The sequence below is a fragment of the Grammomys surdaster genome, unplaced genomic scaffold, assembly GCF_004785775.1.
Source record: "Grammomys surdaster isolate TR1022 unplaced genomic scaffold, NIH_TR_1.0 544, whole genome shotgun sequence".
Lineage (NCBI taxonomy): Eukaryota > Metazoa > Chordata > Mammalia > Rodentia > Muridae > Grammomys > Grammomys surdaster.
In genome coordinates this window covers 139,340-158,639 of record NW_021604963.1, presented here as the reverse complement: position 1 = coordinate 158,639, position 19,300 = coordinate 139,340, and the positions used below count along the sequence as shown (strand labels likewise).

Below are 19,300 nucleotides of genomic sequence, written 5' to 3'. Positions count from 1 at the left end.
ATCCAAATCTACCTCCAGGGGAAAATCTCCACCCAGCCTCCAGGGACAATTTCTGGGGATCTGAATCAGGAATGTCCCAGGTGTCCAGCCTGGCCACTAGTTGACAGAACTAAGGAGTGAGAGTGGACCACCAAGTATACGGTGGGGCCACCTTAGAGGTGGACCATACTATTTCTCCAGTCAATGATGAAACCTGCCAAGTCAGTTTTTGGGGAATGTGGGGATTATTCCCCGGCATCTGGAGGGAGCCTACGGCACAGGCACAGCCTAAGAGGATTATCAGTCCACTCCAAGGTCCATTCATCTTGTTGAGAGTTCATAGGTGCTCTTTTCACATGAAAGGCATGGATCCATGCAGTGATACCGTCTACCTTCACTGCTGTGGGGGTTGCTAACAAGACCAGATATGGGCCTTTCCACCGTGGCTCAAGGTTGCCCATCCGACGTCTCCTCACCAAGACATCATCTCCGACCTCGAACTGGTGTCGTATCGGGTCTTCTTTAGGAGTGTAGGAATTCTTTAAGGTTCCCCAGATCTCCTTTTTCACAGTCTCTAAGGCCTTTAGTCAGGCTAGAATAGGTAAAGGGGGAATATAACCGTCATCAGGACATGCTACACTCTCAAGGGTCTCATAAATAGGAGGTGGGGAACCATATAGGATCTCAAAAGGGGTAAGTCCCAGGACTCCGGTTGTGTTTCGAACCCGGAACAGGGCAAGAGGGAGCAGAACTGTCCAATCACACCTGACAGTCTCTATGGTCAATTTTATTAAGGTCTCTTTTATAGTTCTGTTCATCCTCTCTACCTGTCCTGAACTCTGGGGTCGATATGAGCAACGTAATTTCCAATCAAATCCCAGTTGTTTGGCCAACCCCTGACTTACCTGGGCGACGAAGGCAGACCCAGTGTCTGACCCAATTGCCATTGGTACTCCAAACCTGGGTAGAATTTCTTTTAAAATCTTCTTAGCCACCACAGTAGCAGTCTCTTTCTTGGTAGGAAATGTCTCAACCCATTCTGAGAAAGTATCTATAAATACTAAAAGATATTTGTTACCATATCTGGCTGGTTTTACTTCAGTGAAATCAACTTCCCAATATGAATCAGGTCGGTCTCCCCGCAGCCTGGTTCCTTTCACCTCCTGATGGTTGCCGGCATAAGTGAAAGCACATGCTTTGTATTCTCATACTAGCTTGTGTGCTAGTCTTTTCAACCTTGGAATCTTGTATTTGGACCGGGCCACTATTTCCATCATCTTTTCAGGTCCCAGGTGGGTCCACTGATGAATCCCAGATAGGTAATGTAGGCTTTCTTCTTCTGACAGGACTACCGGCTCGGCCCCAGGCATCTCAGTGGGATTGGGGACCTTGAATTTGAGTTTGATGGCTAAAATCATGGGTCCCTGGGCAGCCTTTTTGGCTTCAAGGTCAGCCATCTGATTTCCCTTAGCAATAAAGTCTTTCCCTTTTTGATGGCCGGAACACTGAACTATAGCCACCTTCTTCGGAAGGTGGATTGCCTCTAAGAGGCTCAAAATCTCTTCTTTGTTCTTAATTTCTTTTCCTGCTGAAGTCAAAAGCCCTCTCTGCCGGTAGATGGCACCATGTACATGAGCGGTAGCAAAGGCATACATTCTGTCTGTGTAAATATTGACTCTCTGTCCTTCTGCCATTTTCAAGGTTTGGGTCAGGGCCACCAGTTCAGCTTTTTGTGCTGAAGTTCCCTCAGGTAGGGCCAAGGCCCACACTATCCTCTTTCCATCTACCACCGCCACTCCCGCTTTTTCCTTGCCCTCAACCATAAAGCTGCTCCCATTGGTAAACCATGTCCTCACCCCTGGCCAGGGCTTATCAGTCAGGTATGGTCTGCTGGACGTTTCTTTGGCCAGTATTTCCTCACACTGGTGGATCACAGAGCTGTCAGCCTCAGGCAGCAGGGTGGCAGGGTTTAAGACAGCCGGTGGGGTGAAGGTTATATGCTCAGTCAAAGTAGGCTCTGGTAGTGAGTCATCCTGGCATTGGTCATCCAGCGGTTGCAAGGTTGTCTGACAATGCTTTCTAGGGAATGGGGGGCCACTATCTATAGCTTCTGACCCAGTGTTAGTTTATCAGCATCTTTCACTAGTAGGGCCGTAGCTGCTATGGCCTGTAGACAGGCAGGCCAACTGCTGGCCACTGGGTCTAGCTTCTGTGAGAGGTACGCCATTGGGTGTTTCCATGGTCCCAAGGTCTGAGTCAAAACTCCTCTGGTGACCCCCTTCCTCTCATCTACATAGAGAGTGAAAGGCTTAGTCCAGTCTGGCAAGGCCAAGGCTAGGGCCTCTAGCAAAGACTTTTTCAAAGCATCAAAGGCTTTTTGATGTTCCTCTGTCCAGGCAAACTCCCCTTGTTCTGCAGAACCCAGCCGTCCCGAGAAACTCTCTTACCTGTTGAGGAGTCGTTGGGGTCGGGATCTACATAACTGTCTGTTTTCTGGCCTCTGTCAGCCAGCATTGTCCATCTCTCAGGGTGTAGCCCAAGTAAGTCACCTCAGTCCTACACAGCTGGGACTTTTTCATAGATGCCCGATACCCCAACTTACCCAACTCAGTCAGGAGGTGTTCTGTTCCTTTCTCACAATCTTGGACGCTCTTGGTGGCCAGTAGAAGGTCATCTACATACTGTAACAGAGTTACTTGAGGATTATTAGCCCTAAAAGGGGCCAGGTCCTGGTGGAGTGCCTCATCAAGTAGAGTGGGAGAGTTCTTGAATCCCTGGGGCAGCCTCGTCCAGGTCAGTTGTCCCGCTTTACCATTCTCCGGGTCTCTCCACTCAAAGTCGAACATAGGCTGACTCTGTGGATGAAGTCTCAGACAAAAGAATGCATCTTTGAGGTCTAAGACTGAATACCAAGTTCTGCTCGGGGGCAGGGAACTAAGCAGGTTGTAGGGGTTGGGCACTGTGGGGTGAATATCTAATACCAGTTTGTTAACTTCTCGGAGATCTTGAACAGGCTGATAGTCACCAGTGCCTGGTTTCTTTACGGGCAGTAGAGGTGTATTCCATGGGGACTTGCAGGAGACTAAGAATCCCCTGTTGTAGTAGTCTCTCAATATGGGGATGTATCCCCACTCTAGCCTCCTTGCTCACTGGATATTGTTTAACCCTGATTGGAGCAGCTCCAGCCTTGAGCTTGATGACTATCATGGGTACATTCTTGGCCATCCCCATTACCCCAGTCTCTGCCCAAGCTTCAGTGAACAAGGACCAGGGTCCTGTCTCTAACTCTGGTAGGGGGTGCTTCTGATTACCAGATTGAAACAGTCTATATTCATCTTCCGTTCCCAGGGAGAGTGTTAACACTGGGGATCTGGTTGTGCCCCAGGTCACCGTCAGCCCCTGGGGGGTGAAACTTATTTGTGTCTTCAACTTGGTTAGGAGGCCCCTGCCCAGCAAGGGGGGAGGGCACTCAGGTATCACCAGGAAAGAATCAGACACCTGTCCTTTTCCCAGGTCCACTGTTCTCAAGGTGGTCCAGGGATATGAGTTCTGTCCAGTTGCTCCAACAACTATGGTTTGCTTATCTTTCAACTTCCCCAGGGGTTTCTTGAGCACTGAGTATTCTGCTCCCGTGTCAACAAGAAAGTCCATGGGAGTCCCCTCCACTTTCAGGGTTACCCTAGGCTCAGGGAGGGGGGCCAAGCCCTGACCCCCCATCTTCATTTTCATCAAGGGCCAGAATCTTGGGTCCCTTTCTTGCAGGACACTCTCTGGCTCAATGGCCTTTCCCCTTGCAATAGGCACATTGGTCTTTGTCTAGTGGTTCACTGGCTCTTCTGGGTCTCCTTGGCTCCTGCCTCCGATATTTGCCCAGGTTCTCTATCTGTCTAGCTTCTCTGGTTCCCTGGCATCTTCCCTCATCTACAACTGTGGCCAAAATCCTAGTCAGATTATTTTCCTGCCTTCTCTGTCTTTTATCTTCTTCTACTTCACTTCTCTCTCTCTTTTCTATCTCTGCCTTCTTTTCCTCAGTCTCTTTTTTATGATATATTTTCTCAGCCTCCTTAACCACATCTCTGATTGTATAGTCCTGTAATCCTTCAATATGCTGTAACTTTCTCCTAATATCTGGAGCAGATTGTCCAATAAAAGCCATAATAACAGAAGCCCTCTGTCCCTCTGAGGTGGGGTCGAAGGGAGTGTATCTGTGATATGCCTCCATGAGGCATTCCAAAAAGACTGACGGGGCCTCTGTTGGTCCCTGCATAACCTCTTTTACCTTGGCCAAATTGGTGGGGCACCTTGCTGACCCCCGGAGATCTTCCACAAGAGCCCGTGGTAGATGGACAGTCGCTCCCTACATACGGCTGTGTTATGGTCCCATTGGGGCTGGTTGAGGGGAAAGGCTTCCTCAATTTCTGCTGGAGTTGGATTCTGCAAAAGATGACTCGTGGCATTCTGAATATTTTTCAGGGCCTCTAGAAAAATCCTCTCTCTTTCCTCAGTCGTGAAGAGAGTTTGGAGGAGCTGTTGGCTGCTCCATGTGGGCTGGTGTGAGTACATCACAGACTCCACCAGTCCAGTCAGGGATGCGGGGTTCTCTGAGAAAGGAGGATGGTTAATTTTCCAGTTATATAAGTCAGAAGAGGAAAAAGGCCAGTATTGTAGGAACTGGACTTCATTTGGCTTGGTAGGAGCTGGACCCATGGCTTGGAGAGGTAGAGAAACAGTGGAATCTGGTCCTTCAGGACTCAAACCTCTCTGACTCTGAGTGCCAGCCACCGGTCCTCCTTCTCCTGATCCCTGTGGTTCTGGACTTGGAGCTGGTGTTGGGGGAACCTGTGGTGGTGGTGGTTGATGGTAGGTGGGCGGCAGAGGGTTTGGCCACTTGAGTAGCTCCTCAATCTTGGAATAAATCTTAGGCAGAGCTGAGGGCTTAGTTTCTGAGACCTAGCACATCTGTTGGTCACCCAAACCTAAACTGCAAAGAGCCAGGGCTCGGGAGCCTGGCTTCTTTTTTATCCATGGTCTTACCCAAAGAGCGGGGCTCTGGAACAGGTCCTGCCAGGCCATGATGTATGATTGTTGATCGGGATGCGACCTTGGTCCTTCCTGAAAAATAATAGCCTTCACTGCAGTAATAATAGTCAAGTCAAAAGTCCCCTCAGGTGGCCATCCTACATCAAAGCTCGGCCATTCTGAGGTGCAGAAGGTTTGCCTCGGTCCTTTCCTGATGTTAACTGATAACTCATGGGCTCTGGCCCTTATTTCTGCCCAATGATCTAAAGTTAGGCTTAGGAGAGTTACCACAGACTGAGTCTGCCCTATTACTATAAGTAACACGAAATAGAGACAGAACAAACACACAGAAGACTAACAAAGATCTGTCTCAACTGAGAAAGCCACCACCAATCCAGAAAAACTGATGGCTGGGAGGTCTCTCATGCCCTCTCTATCAAGAGGACCACCGTGTCCTCCCTGGCCTCCAGACGGGCACCCACCAGGCATCCCTGGGGTCCCTCCTCACCTGGGACGTCTCCCAGGTTGTGGCAGCAGCGACCCTCCTAGCACATCTGCTGGTTACCTGTTTGCCTCCTGCTGAGACAGAGAAGGTTTATTGTCTTTCACAAGACAGAAACAACTGCCAAAACAAACCTCAAGTGCACTTTCCAGAAATCAGAACCAGAAGTTAGAACGAGTCAGACAGACAGACACATAACACAAACCCCGTGGTACTCTTATCTTCCAGTGAGGTTCTTGGAGATTAGGGTGGTCGTAAATCCTGGACAAGCCCCCAAATGAAGGCACCCCACTCAGGGGAGACCCTCACTCAAGTCTTGGGATGTTGTGACCACCCAGTAACTTGCAAGACCACGAAACTGGATGCAAATAGCAGAGGCTTTATGGGGGGGAACAGACGGCTGTTGGTCAATTCATCTGCTCACGCAGGAGCTGAATTGACCCCAATAGCCGGTCTGAGAAGGGTTTTTAAAGGCAAAAATCACAAACCAGGGATGAGGAGGGGGCGAGGGGGTTGCTAAGGAGACATAACATAAAAATAGCAGAAAATTCCAGGGGAACCCAACCTATGTGAGTCAGGGTCATGTGGAAACCACTCTGTATACTCATTCTTCTCAGAAATGTGGTCATGCCCTGTCATTGAGGCCTTGCCCTGTCATTGTGGTCACCAACTTCTTGGTTCCACCTAGATGAATTGCATTCTTCCCCTTTGTGGTTGGTCGGTTCCCATAACTGGCCGGTCCACATTCTTAGCTTGTCTCAGAGAAAAATTTCCATGCCCTTTAAAGAAAACCTAAAGAAGAATCTATATATATTTTATAAAGTATAATTTTTCATTCTTCAAGTGCATACCATGTGTGTTCTTTTGTGATTGGGTTACCTCACTCCATTTATTTACCTAAGAATTTCTTGAATTCATTTTTTTAATAGCTGAGTAATACTCAATTGTGGAAATCTACCACAATTTCTGTATCCATTCCTCTGTTGAAGGACATCTGGGTTCTTTCCAGCTTCTGGGTATTATAAATAAGGCTGCTATGAACATAGTGGAGCATATGTCCTTGTTATATGTTGGAGCATCTTCTGGCTCTATGCCCAGGAGTTGTATAGCTGGGTCCTCAGGTCCAATTTTCTGAGGAACCGCCACACTGACTTCCAGAGTGGTTGCACCATTTTGCAATCCCACTAACAATGGAGGAGTGTTCCTCTTTCTCCACACCCTCACCAGCATCTACTATCACCTGAGTTTTTCATCTTAGCTATTCTGACTGGTGTGAGGTGGAATTTCAGGATTGTTTTGATTTGCATTTCCCTTTTGACTAAGGATGTTGAACATTTCTTTAGGTAATTCTCGACTATTCTGGTTTCTTCAGTTGAGAATTCTTTAACTATTTGGCCCATTTTTTTAATAGGGTTATTTGGTTGTTTGGTGTCTAATTTCTTGAGTTCTTTGTATACTTTGGATATTAGCCCACTATCGAATGTAGGATTGGTAAAGATCTTTTCCCAATTTGTTGGTTGCTGTTTTGTCCTATTGACAGTGTCCTTTGCCTTATAGAAACTTCGTAATTTTATGAGGTCCCATTTGTCAATTCTTGATCTTAGAGCATAAACCATTGGTATTCTGTTCAGGAACTTTTCTCCTGTGCTCAAATATCCAAGGGTCTTCCCCACCTTCTCTTCTATTAGTTTCAGTGTATCTGGCTTTATGGAGGACTTTGATCCACTTGGACTTGAGCTTTGTACAAGGAGATAAGAATGGATCACTTTACATTCTTCTACGTGCTGACCTCCAGTTGAACCAGCACCATTTGTTGAAAATGCTGCCCTTTTTCCACTGGACACTTTGAGGTCAGGGATGGTGATTCCCCCAGAAGTTCTTTTATTGTTGAGAATAGTCCTCGCTATCCTGGCTTTTTGGTTATTCCAAATGAATTTGGAAATTTCTCGTTCTATCTCTGTGAGGAATTGAGTGGGAATTTTGATGGGGATTGAATTGAATCTGTAGATTGCTTTTGGCAAGATGTTCATTTTTACTATATTTATCCTGCCAATCCATGAGCATGGGAGATATTTCCATCTTCTGAAATCTTTGATTTCTTTCTTCAGAGACTTGAAATTCTTGTCTTACAGATTTTTCTCTTGCTTCGTTAGAGTCACACCAAGTTATTTTATATTATTTGTGACTATTGTGAAGTGTGTCATTTCTCTAATTTCTTTCTCAGCCTGTTTATCTTTTGAGTAGAGGAAAGCTACTGGTTTGTTTGAGTTAATTTTATATCCGGCCACTTTGCTGAAGTTGTTTGTCAGGTTTCGGAGTTCTCTGATTGAAGTTTTAGGGTCACTTAACTATACTATCATATTATCCCCAAATAGTGAAATTTTGACTTCTTCCTTTCCAATATTTATCCCGTTGACCTCCATTTGTTGCCTAATTGCTCTGGCTAGGACTTCTAGTACTATATTGAATAGGTAGGGTAAGAGTGGGCAGCCTTGTCTAGTCCCTGATCTTAGTGGAATTATTTAAAGTTTCTCCCCATTTAGTTTGATGTTGGCTACTGGTTTGCTGTATATTGTTTTTACTATGTTTAGGTATGGGCCTTGGATCCCTGTTCTTTCCAAGACTTTTACCATGAAGGGATGTTGAATTTTGTCAAATGCTTTCTCAGCATCTAGTGAGATGATCATGTAGTTTGTTTTCTTTGAGTTTGTTTACATAGTGGAGTACATTGATAGTTTTCCATATATTAAACCATGCCTACATTCCTAGGATAAAGCCTACTTGATTATGATGTATGCTTCTTTTGATGTGTTCATGGATTCAGTTTATGAGAATATTATTGAGTATTTTTGCATCGATATTCATAAGAGACACTGGTCTGAATTTCTCTTTCATTATTGGTTCTTTGTGTGGCTTAGGTATGAGTGTAGTTGTGGCTTCATAGAATGAATTGGGTAGTGTTCCTTCAGTTTCTATTTTGTGGAACAGTTTATAGAGAATTGGTATTATGTCTTCTTTGAAGGTCTGATAGAACTCTACATCAAAACCATCTGGTCCTGGACTTTTCTTTTGGTGGGGAGGCTTTTAATGACTGCTTCTATTTTTTTCAGGGTTATGGGACTGTTCAGATGGTTTATCTGGGCCTGATTTAACTTTGGTAACTGGTATTTGTCTAGAAAATTGTCCATTTCATCCAGATTTTCCAATTTTGTTGAGTATATATAGGCTTTTGTAGTAGGAGCTGATGATTTTTTTGAATTTCCTTGTTTTCTGTTGTTATGTCACCCTTTTCAGTTCTGATTTTATTAATTTGGATACTGCAGCTCTGCCCTCTGATTAGTCTGGCTAAGGGCTTATCTATCTTGTTGATTTTTCCAAAGAACAGGCTCCGGTTTTATTGATTCATTGTACAGTTCTATTTGTTTCTACTTGGTTGATTTCAGCCCTGTGTTTGATTATTTCCTGCTGTCTTCTCCTTTTGGTGTGTTTGCTTCTTTTTGTTCTAGAGCCTTCAGATGTGTTGTGGAGCTGCTAGTGTATGCTCTCTCCAGTTTCTTTTTTAAGCACTTAGAGCTATGAGTTTTCCTCTTAGCACTGCTTTTGTCATGTCCCATAAGATTTGGTATGATGTGTCTTCATTTTCATTAAATTCTAAAAAGTCTTTAATTTCTTTATTTCTTCCTTGACCAAGTCATCATTGAGTAGAGTGTTGTTCAGTTTCCACATGAATGTGGGCTTTCCATTGTTTTTGTCATTATTAAAGACCAGCCTTAGTCTGTGGTGATCTGATAGGATGCAAAGGATTATTTCAAACATTTTGTATTTGTTGAGGACTGTTTTTGACCAATTATATGGTCTATTTTAAAGAGGTACCATAAGGTGCTGAGAAAAATTATATTCTTTTGTTTTAGGATGAAATGTTCTATAGATACCTGTTAAATCAATTTGGTTCATAACTTCTGTTAATTTCATTGTGTCTCTGTTTAGTTTCTGTTCCCATGATCTGTCCATTGCTGAGAGTTGGGTGTTGAAATCCCCCACTATTATTGTGTGAGGTGCAATGTGTGCATTGAGCTTTTGTAAAGTTTCTTTGATGTATGTGGGTGCCCTTGCATTTGGAGCATTGATGTTCAGAATTGAGAGTTTATCTTGGTAGATTTTTCCTTTGATGAGTATGAAGTGTCCTTCCTTATCTTTTTTGATTACTTTTGGTTGAAAGCGGATTTTATTTTATATTTTAATGGATACTCCAGCTTGTTTCTTGGGACCATTTGCTTAGAAAATTGCTTTCCATCCTCTTACTCTGAGGTAATGTCTGTCTTTGTTATTGAGATGTGTTTCCTATATGCAGAAAAATTCTGGGTCCTGTTTATGTATCTAGTCTGATAGTTTACGTCTTTTTATTGGAGAATTGAGTCCATCGATGCTAAGAGATATTAAGGAAAAATGATTGTGGCTTCCTGTTATTTTTGTTATTAGAGGTGGAATTATGTTTGTGTAGCTATCTTCTTTTGTGGTTGTTTGAAGATTACTTCCTTGCTTTTTCTAGGTTGTAGTTTCCCTCCTTGTATTGGAGTTTTCCATCAAATATCCTTTGAAGTGCTGAATTTGTGGGAAGATATTGTGTGAATTTGGTTTTGTCATGGAATATCTTGGTTTCTCTATCTATAGTGATTGAAAGTTTTGCTGGGTATAGTAGTCTGGGCTGGCATTTGTGTTCTTTTAGTGTCTGTATGATATCAGTCCAGGATCTACTGGCTTTTATAGTCTCTGGTGAGAAGTCTGGTGTAATTCTTATAGGTCTGCCTTTATATGTTACTTGACCTTTTTCCCTTACTGCTTTTAGTATTTTTCTTTGTTTTGTGCACTTGATGTTTTGTTTATTATGTGACAGGAGGTATTTCTTTTCTGGTCTAGTCTATTTGGAGTTCTGTAGGTTTCTTGTATGTTCATGGACATCTCTTTCTTTAGGTTAGGGAAGTTTGTTAAAGATATTTACTGTCCCTTTAAGTTGGGAATCTTGACTCTCATCTATACCTATTATCCTTAGGTTTGGTCTTCTTATTGTACCCTGGATTTCCTGGATGTTTTGGGTAAGGAGCTTGTGCTTTTTGCATTTTCTTTGACAGTTGTGTCAATGTTTTCCATGGTATCTTCTGCACATGAGATTCTCTTTTCTATTTTTTTGTATTCTGTTGTGATGCTTGTAATTATGACCTCTGACCTGTTTCCTAGGTTTTCTACCTCCAGTGTAGTCTCCCTTTGAGATTTCTTTGTTGTTTCTACTTCCATCTTTAGGTCCTGGATTTTTTTTTTTAAATTCCTTCACCTGTTTGGTTGTGTTTTCTTGTAATTCTTTAAGGGATTTTTCTGTTTCCTCTTTAAGTGCTTCTACTTCTTTATCTGTGTTCTCCTGTAATTTTTGAAGGGAGTTATTTATGTCCTTCTTAAAGTCCTCTATTTTCAGCATGAGAAGTGATTTTAATTCTCAATCCTGCTTTTCTGGTGTGATGGGGTGTCCAGGGCTTGTTATGGTCAGACAACTGAGTTCTCATGATGCCAATTAACTTTGGTTAATTTTTGTGAGGCTTAGGATCCAACTCACCTGAGATAAAAGTTCACCCCACCCCCATCCCCAAATAAATGGCTGGGGCTGCCATCTAAGGATGTGGCAGTGTGTGGATTGAAAGATAACTGTGTCTGAGAGGTCTATATAGAGAGCTGCTGAGAGGCTCTCTCTGGAAGCCTCAGACAGACAGTGAAAGCCAGGGGCAGCACCCCAGCCCAGGCTGGGACTTAGACAGAGCTGGTGTCAGGTTCCCTGAGCCTAGGGAGGGATGGAGGAACCTGGAGTGTGGCTGCCTGAAAAGTAGTCTTCTCACAGACACATCAGGCTGATCTGGGCATCTACACCTGAGGGAGCCTTCCCATTCTCCCTTCCCCATATCCCCCACATCTAAACAGGACATAGGACAGCAGGACCCACTCTCCTGACTGCTTGATCTGCTGGCTGCCTGAGATCACTGCACATGCTTCTGGCTACAACACATACAAAAGACAGAGAGCCAGCTCAGAAACACAGAAGCCTTGGGTCTTTCTATAGTTAGCTCCTCCCTGCAAATAAAAGAATCAGAGAGGACTGCAATATCCTGAATTGAACAGCAGAGAAAGACAAAGGTCCAAAAAGCTTTGGGTCAGGTAAGAAGAGTTTTAAATAGATAATAAGGATATATATGATATATATATATCATATATATTACTTAAAGATAAGAAACACAATAAATACTCTTTGGAGTTTTATAGGAAGATAGTTTGAATTGTTCATCAGGGATGGATTTAAAGAAAACACACACCTTGTCAATTAGTGTTAATATAATATTTGATATCTTGATTTACTATGTCATCTCAAAAAACAGGGCCCTAGATAAAAACAATTATAAGCCTTAGAAAAGGGATTAGGGAAACAGATGAAGGTTGGTGGCAGAAGCTGGGAAAGATGCTGGAACAAAAGATGCAGAAATTCATACATGAGTCTGAGCAACAGAGAGATAAACAGAGAGATAAGACTGGGCAACATGGCTTAGAGGAAATGCTGGAAGCAAAGGTACAGGACTTTTTAGGTCAAGAAAAAGCAACAGAAAGAGGAGAATGAAGGTTGGAAATAATAGCTGGAAAGGATGGTAGAACAAAAACTACAGAATTTCACAGATGAGGCTGAACAGCAAAGAGATAGTGATAAAATTTAGAAGGAGAGTCTAGAGGATAATTTACTAAGGTTAGTAAATAAAAATAAGGTAGATGCTATAATATCAGAATTACAACATAAAAAGAAATTAAAATTATGGAAGCAGGGCCTAGAACTGAAGGTACAGGAAGTTATAGAGCAGGCTGAACAACAGAAAAAGAAATCTAAGACTTGGCAACATGACCTAGAAGAAACATTAGAACTAAAGGCACAGGAAATTGGAGATCATGATAAGCAACAGAGAGAGGAGAATGAAGGTTGGAGATAGGAGCTGGAAAAGATGCTAGAACAAAGGATGCAACCATTCAGAGAGCAGACTGATTGGCAGAGAGAAAATAATGAGGATTGGAAGGAAGGCTTGAAGAACCTTTTAAAAATTAATCAATCAGAATAAAATAGACAACAGAATATCAGAATTACAACATAGAAAAAATTAAAATATGGAAGCAGAACCTTGAACAGAGAATACAGGAACTCAAAGAACAGGAGGATCGACAAGAGGAGAAATATGAAGCATGGACACAGACCTTAAGGAAGGAATTTAAAATTTCAGTTAAGGAAAATATTCAGGTAGAGACAGAGATATTGAAGAAAACCAACCAAAAGTTATTAGAAGACTTTAGTTTATCCAGTCAGTATACAACAAATACCTCCAGATGATGATCATCCACAGAGTTATCAGGAATTCGAATGGCAACCCATGGATATGATAGAACTGAGAAAATTTAAGGAAAATGTTACTGATTTTGGAATGCATTGACTGTTTGTAAAACAAATCTTGACTTCTTTGGCTATTAAAAATAGAATAATCTCCCAAGACTGGAAGGACATGGCAAAGGTAATATTGGAAGCTGTGTCACATTTACAGTGGTTCTCATGGTGGAGAGAAGAGGCTAATGAAATAGCATGACAAAAGAGAACCAGGAGTAGAAATATTTTTAAAGATCAGCTGCTTGGTAAAAGTTGTTTTGCTGAGATAGAGGTGCAGGCTATGTATGACAAAGAAACCTTGGTATTGTGTCGCTTGGGATCCTTAAAGGCCTGGGACAAAGTCACAGAAGTAGGAAAAAGACTTGAACCATTTTCTCAAGTCAGGCAAGGCCCAAAGGAAATTCCCTGACTTTTAGCAAAGGTTGACTTCTGCTGTGGAAAGGAGTATGTATTGTCTGGTTTTATGTGTCAGCTTGACACAAGCTGGAGTTATCACAGAGAAATGAGCCTCCCTTGAGGAAATGCCTCCATAAGATCCAGCTGTAAGGCATTTTCTCAATTAGTGATCAAGGGTGGGAAAGCCCAGTGTGGATGTGTTATGCCCAGGTCTCGGGGTCTTCAAGAGATCTCAAAGAATTGCCATATCCTCTGTAGAGAAATGTAAGAGCCTTTTATTTCAAACACAGGTTTGGACCGAAAATTGCACAGAGAGAAGTTGTGGACCCATGTCCAGGGATGCAGGGAAAATATACAAGTAGGTTACATGGGGATGGGGTGGGGGAATTACATGACAGATAAGGGAAGCTATAATGGTTTTACAAACTGGTCACAGCTGCCTGGGAACGCTTAATTGGCATGATTTCTCTCTAAGGATGTGTGGTTTTTGCTTTTCCCAAGGCCATAGCCACATGTGTTGGGGAGTTTTTGGTCATCTATCAGAGACGGTGCCAATTTTGGTGGCATGGAGGCTGAAAGCTGCATTTGTTTATCTGTTCTCAGGCTGATACCGTCATTCTCAGGATGGGGGTTGACACTTAGGAAGTGCTATTGGAATGAGAATTTGTGGGCCTTTGGTGCTGACTGTGTCTTTTGGGAGAGTCAGGTGGTGGGAAGGAATGGGGGGGCTTCTGTGTGAGGGGCTGAGGGGGAAGTGCTGAGGTGAGCACCAGCAGCTAGAGTTCTGGGTAAGTGTTGAGGCTGGTGCTAGCTACTTGACTCCGCTTCTTCAGGTGATGCTATCCCTGGGCTGGTAGTCTTGAGTTCTATTAGAAAGCAAGCTGAGCAAGCCAGGGGAAGCAAGCCAGTTAGTAACATCTTTCCATGGCCTCTGCATCAGGTCCTGCTTCCTGTCCTGCTTGAGTTCCAGTCCTGATTTCCTTTGGTGATGAATAGCAATGTAGGAGTGTAAGCTTTCCTCCCCAACTTGCTGTTTTGAGCAGGAATAGAAAGCCTGACTAAGACAGAGTGTATCGGAGCCATCAGCAAGAAAGGCAATAATAATCACATTTCAAAAATGTGATTGCTGAATGCATGGAAGTAATCAGACCATTGAAGGCAAGGTCAGCATTAATAGATGAATGGATTAGATATACAGTTGATGTTAGACCTCGTTTGCCTGAAATTACTTTAATTGGAGAAGCTACCACTAGAGGCCTTGAGTTGACCCTAAATTTCAAATGTCTTAATTGTGGTGAGCAAGGTAATCTCAGTATAAACTGCAGGGAAAAACAAATTAATCCCCAAATCGAACATATGTCTTCTGAAATATGTAAAAGATGTGGCAAAGACCAATATTGGACTAGGGAATGTAGAGTAACAATAGACAAATGGGGCAACATGTTACCAAAAAGCTCCCAGGGGAACCTCTTGCAGGCTCCAATGCCAGGGAGGGGAGAGTTCTCTTCCTCAGGACAATTAAATACTACTGCTCTGAAAACAGATGTGAGATCAGATAACAAGGCTGAGGCAAATTATATAGACAATTAAAAATACCTAAAAGGGAGTAAAAAATAAATATTTTGGCAAACTTCTATAGAAAGTCAAAGGCCCAAGATAAGAATACTAGTAAAGAATGCTGAGATCAAAAGAATGGCCATCACTGGAGCAGATGCCACCATTATTTCTCCAAAATTTTGGCCTGCAAGTTTGTCACTTCAAGAAGTAGACATTCAATTTCAAAGAGTTGGGACTTTATTCCAAATAAAGGAAAGCACCAGATGGCTTAAATGTACAGGCTTGAAGGTTAAATAGGGAAATTAGGGCCATTTATAGCTAATACAGCCATAAATGTATGGGGAAGGGATCTGTTACAACAGTGAAAAACACAAATTAATATCCGCTCAGTTTCAGAAGCTGACCACAAAACAAGTCAGGCTCCTAATTAAATAAATTAAATTAGTTAGAGATCATTATTAAAGACAGTTACAGACTGTTCAAGCTGTCCATAAACAAGATAGAGTAGGGGCTGACAATTTAGCTTTTTGTCAAGGGGCCACTTCTGATAAAACACCAATAACCTAAAGTGGTTGACTGACCAATTTGGATTGATCTATGATCTATGACCAAAAAAAAAGACCCCTCCACACAAATATAGGCACTAAACTAGCTAGTCTAGGAGTAGCTAGAGACTCAGCATATAGAGGAGTCTATCAGCCCTTGGAATTCTCTGGTATTTCTCATTAAAAAAGGTCTGGCAAATGGAGGATGTTCACAGATCTCAGAGCAATTAATAAGATTATTCAGCCAATAGGTTCTTTGCAGCCTGGAATCCATCATTGTTGCCTAAGGAATGGACTATCATAGTGATTGATCTAAAAGATTGTTTTTTTCACAATTCCTTTAAATGAACAGGATAAGGAAAGGTTTGCTTTCACTTACCTTGAATCTGATTTGTCCAATAAAAAGGTATCATTGGAAAGTCCTACCATAATGAATGTTAAATAACCCTTCCTTGTGTCAATATTTTGTACAACATCCATTGGAGATGATTCATAAACAATTTCCTCAATCCATTATTTATCACTATCTGGATGATATCTTACTGGCTGATTCAGATATAAATCTCAGAAAGATTATTTGGTGAAATAATAAAAACCTATCCTTGCTAGGGATTGCAAATCACTCCTAAAAATACAAATAGGGGGTTTTATTAATTATCTAGAATATAGAATAAGTCTACAAAGGTTTAGGCTACAAAAGGTGCAAATCAGAAGAAACCAGTTAAAGACCCATAATGATTTTCAGAAGCTACTGGGAGATATTAACTGACTATGGCCTGCAATTGGCTTGGCTATTCAAGAGCTATGCAATTTATTTCAAACCTTACAAGATGATAAAGATTTAAATAGCCTGAGGAAATTATCAGCAGAGGCTGAGAGTTAACTCTGATAGAAAGAAAATTGCAGGATACACATCTAAATCATCTAGATTTTATTGATCCAAAGATGGCCTGCATTTTAGTTATCTTGCCTTCTACTGATTCTCCTACAGGAATTCTTATGCAGAGGGAAGATGATATCTTAGAATGGATATTTTTAGCACATAAACAGGATAAGAAATTAAGAACCTACATAGGAAAGGTTTCTGAATTGATACTAAAAGGAAAAACGAGACTTCAAAAATTAATTGGAATGGATCCAAATAAAATTGTGGTACCTTTTACTAATGCAGAGATTTCCTCTTTATGGACATGAGATGAATATTGGCAAAGAGCATACAATAATTTCCTGGGAGAGATTAATAACAAATACTCTAAAAGCAAGCAACTTCGGTTCATTAAAAGAAGTAAATGTATACTCCCTCATATAATAAAAAGATCTCCAATTTCTGGAGCCCCAACATTTTACACTGATGCTAATAAATCAGGAAAGGCAGAATATAAGTCAGAAGATGTAAGTAAGATTGCTGAGAGTCCATATAAATTGGTTCAAAAATCTGAATTATGTGCAATACTTATGATGTTATCAGATTTACAAGAGTCTCTTAATAAAATGACTGTCTTAGTTTGTGTTTTACTGCTGTGAACAAACCCCATGACCAATGCAAGTCTTATAAAGGACAATATTTAATTGAGGCTGGCTTAAAAGTTTAGAGATTCGGTCCATTATCATCAAGGTGGCATGGTAGCATTCAGGCAGGCATGGTGCAAGCAGAGCTATAGTTCTATATATTCATCTGAAGGCTGCTAGCAGAATACTAGCTTCCAGACAGCTAGGATTAGGGTATTAAAGCTCATACCCACAGTGACACACCTAATCTAACAAGGCCACATCTACTCAAACAAGGCCACACCTCAAAATAGTGCCACTTTATGGGCCAAGCATATAAAAAAAATCACATTCCACTCCCTAGCCCCTATAGGCTTGTTCAAACACATGAGTATATGGGAGTCATACCTAGCCATAGCATAATTAAAAAAGTACATTTAGTCCAGCTTCCAAAGTCCCCATAGTCTACAGCAGTCTCAATAATGTTAAAAGTCCAAAGTTCAAAGTCTCTTCTGAGATCCATCCAATCACTTAACTGTAATCTCTGAGTAAAGACAGGAAACCAGCTGAGCAAACACCAAACTCTGCATCTCCATGTCTGCTGTCAAAGCAGTTTTCAGATCTCCAACTCCTTCTTCATCTTTGTAGACTGCAATTGTGCCCAGATTCCAAAAACCTCAAAGAGTGCACCAGAAACCACAACTCTGATGCAGGCACAGCAAAGTCTTTATTCAAGCTCATGAGCCAGGGCAGCAAACCTTCCTCATGCAACTGGATAGGAGAGTGACCTCCAGGTCTAGGTAAAGGGCATTTATAAAGGAAAAAAATGCAAGCAAGGGTTTCCATGCCTTGGCATTACATAAGAGAGTAAAGGAATGTTGGTCTTTAAGCTAATTTGTTTACAGCACCTGGTTAAACCACAAGGAGGGAGCATACATCAAAAAAGGAGCATTTTGACCTGGGAAAGACTTACGTTTTCTTAACCCACTCTGTTGTTATCAGCTAGCTACAGCTTCTATGTCTATTTTGCAACTGCCAAGGACATTTTGTCATTTTTCTCAGACCTCAAGGGAGGGGGCCATGCCTCTCTAAGTGCAAGTTAACTTAGAATGGATTCTTAAGAACAAAATGGACCAAAGTACCCATACTTTGGTCTTTCTTCTTCTCGAGCTTCATGTGGTCTGTGAGTTGTATCTTGAGTATTCTGAGCAAACACAGACACTGTTGTAGATGCCAGGAAGTGTATGCTGGCAGGAGCCTGATATACCTGTCCCCTGAGAGGCTCTACCAGAATCCAACACATACAGAGATAGCTGCTTGCAGCTAACCATCGAACTGATCATAGGGTTTCCAATGGATGAGGTAGAGAGAAGACTGAAGGAGCTGAAGGGGACTGTGGCCCTATGGGAAGAGTGACAATACCAGCTAACCGGAGCTCCTAGGGTCTAAACTGCCAGCCTGGGAACATGCATGGAGGGACCCATGGCTCCAGCTGCATATGCAGTGGAGGATGGCCTTGTCAGGCATTGGTGGGAGTGGAGGTCCTTGGTCCCATGAAGGTGGGATGTCCCAGTGTGGGGGAATTCGAGAGCAGGGAGGGGGAGTAGATGGATGGGTGGTGGCACACCCTCATAGAAGCAGCAGGAGGGGGACAGGATAGGAAGTTCCTGGGGGAGATGGGGAAAGGGAAAATATCTGAAATGTAAATAAGTAGAATATATAAAAAAACAAAAGAGAACATGAACTTTATTTTGCTACCTCAGTGCCTTCATTCAGTGCCTCTACTAGTTGCTTTGTAGGCCAATCTTGGGCAACTTGAGGTCCAGATTGTTTGTGCTAATTTTTTGATAGTGAGATCTCATTACTGTTAATCAATAGCTCCTAATCTCTGTTTTATATATTGTAAAAGCTTGTTTATGATACAAGTTGCAAAAGTAAAAAGAAGTGAAAGAATAACTAACGATTCCACGAGGGTGGAGTTGTTAACCAGGAGAAGGAAATACATAGATAATGGTACCAACTTTTAGATTCCCTGACCTTAGGCAATGACTCATGAATAACTCCAGAATGGTTAATATAGAAGCAGCATTCCTCATGCAAGGTGGCACATAGCTTTCCTTGTTGTAGGAAAACTAAGTCTAATCTCTGCCTGTTTTGTTATACCACTTCAGCCAGAGAGTCTACATTGCTGGAGATCTTCATCTATGTCTACCTTTAAACTGTTATAATTCTTTTCCTGTAATGCTAGTACAGCTATACTAGTGCCTTCCCTAGCTAGCTCTGCCCCTAGAATTAAGGCTAAAGTCAAAGAGATAGATTCTCTCCTTTGTCTCATAAGGTCTCCCTCAATTTGTCTTA

General features: G+C 42.1%; 1 pseudogene; it reads right to left on the bottom strand.

Moving 5' to 3' along the window:
- Nucleotides 1-224: 224 nt before the first annotated feature.
- LOC114633166 overlaps nt 225-19,300 on the bottom strand; it is a 56,914-nt pseudogene continuing 37,838 nt past the window's right edge.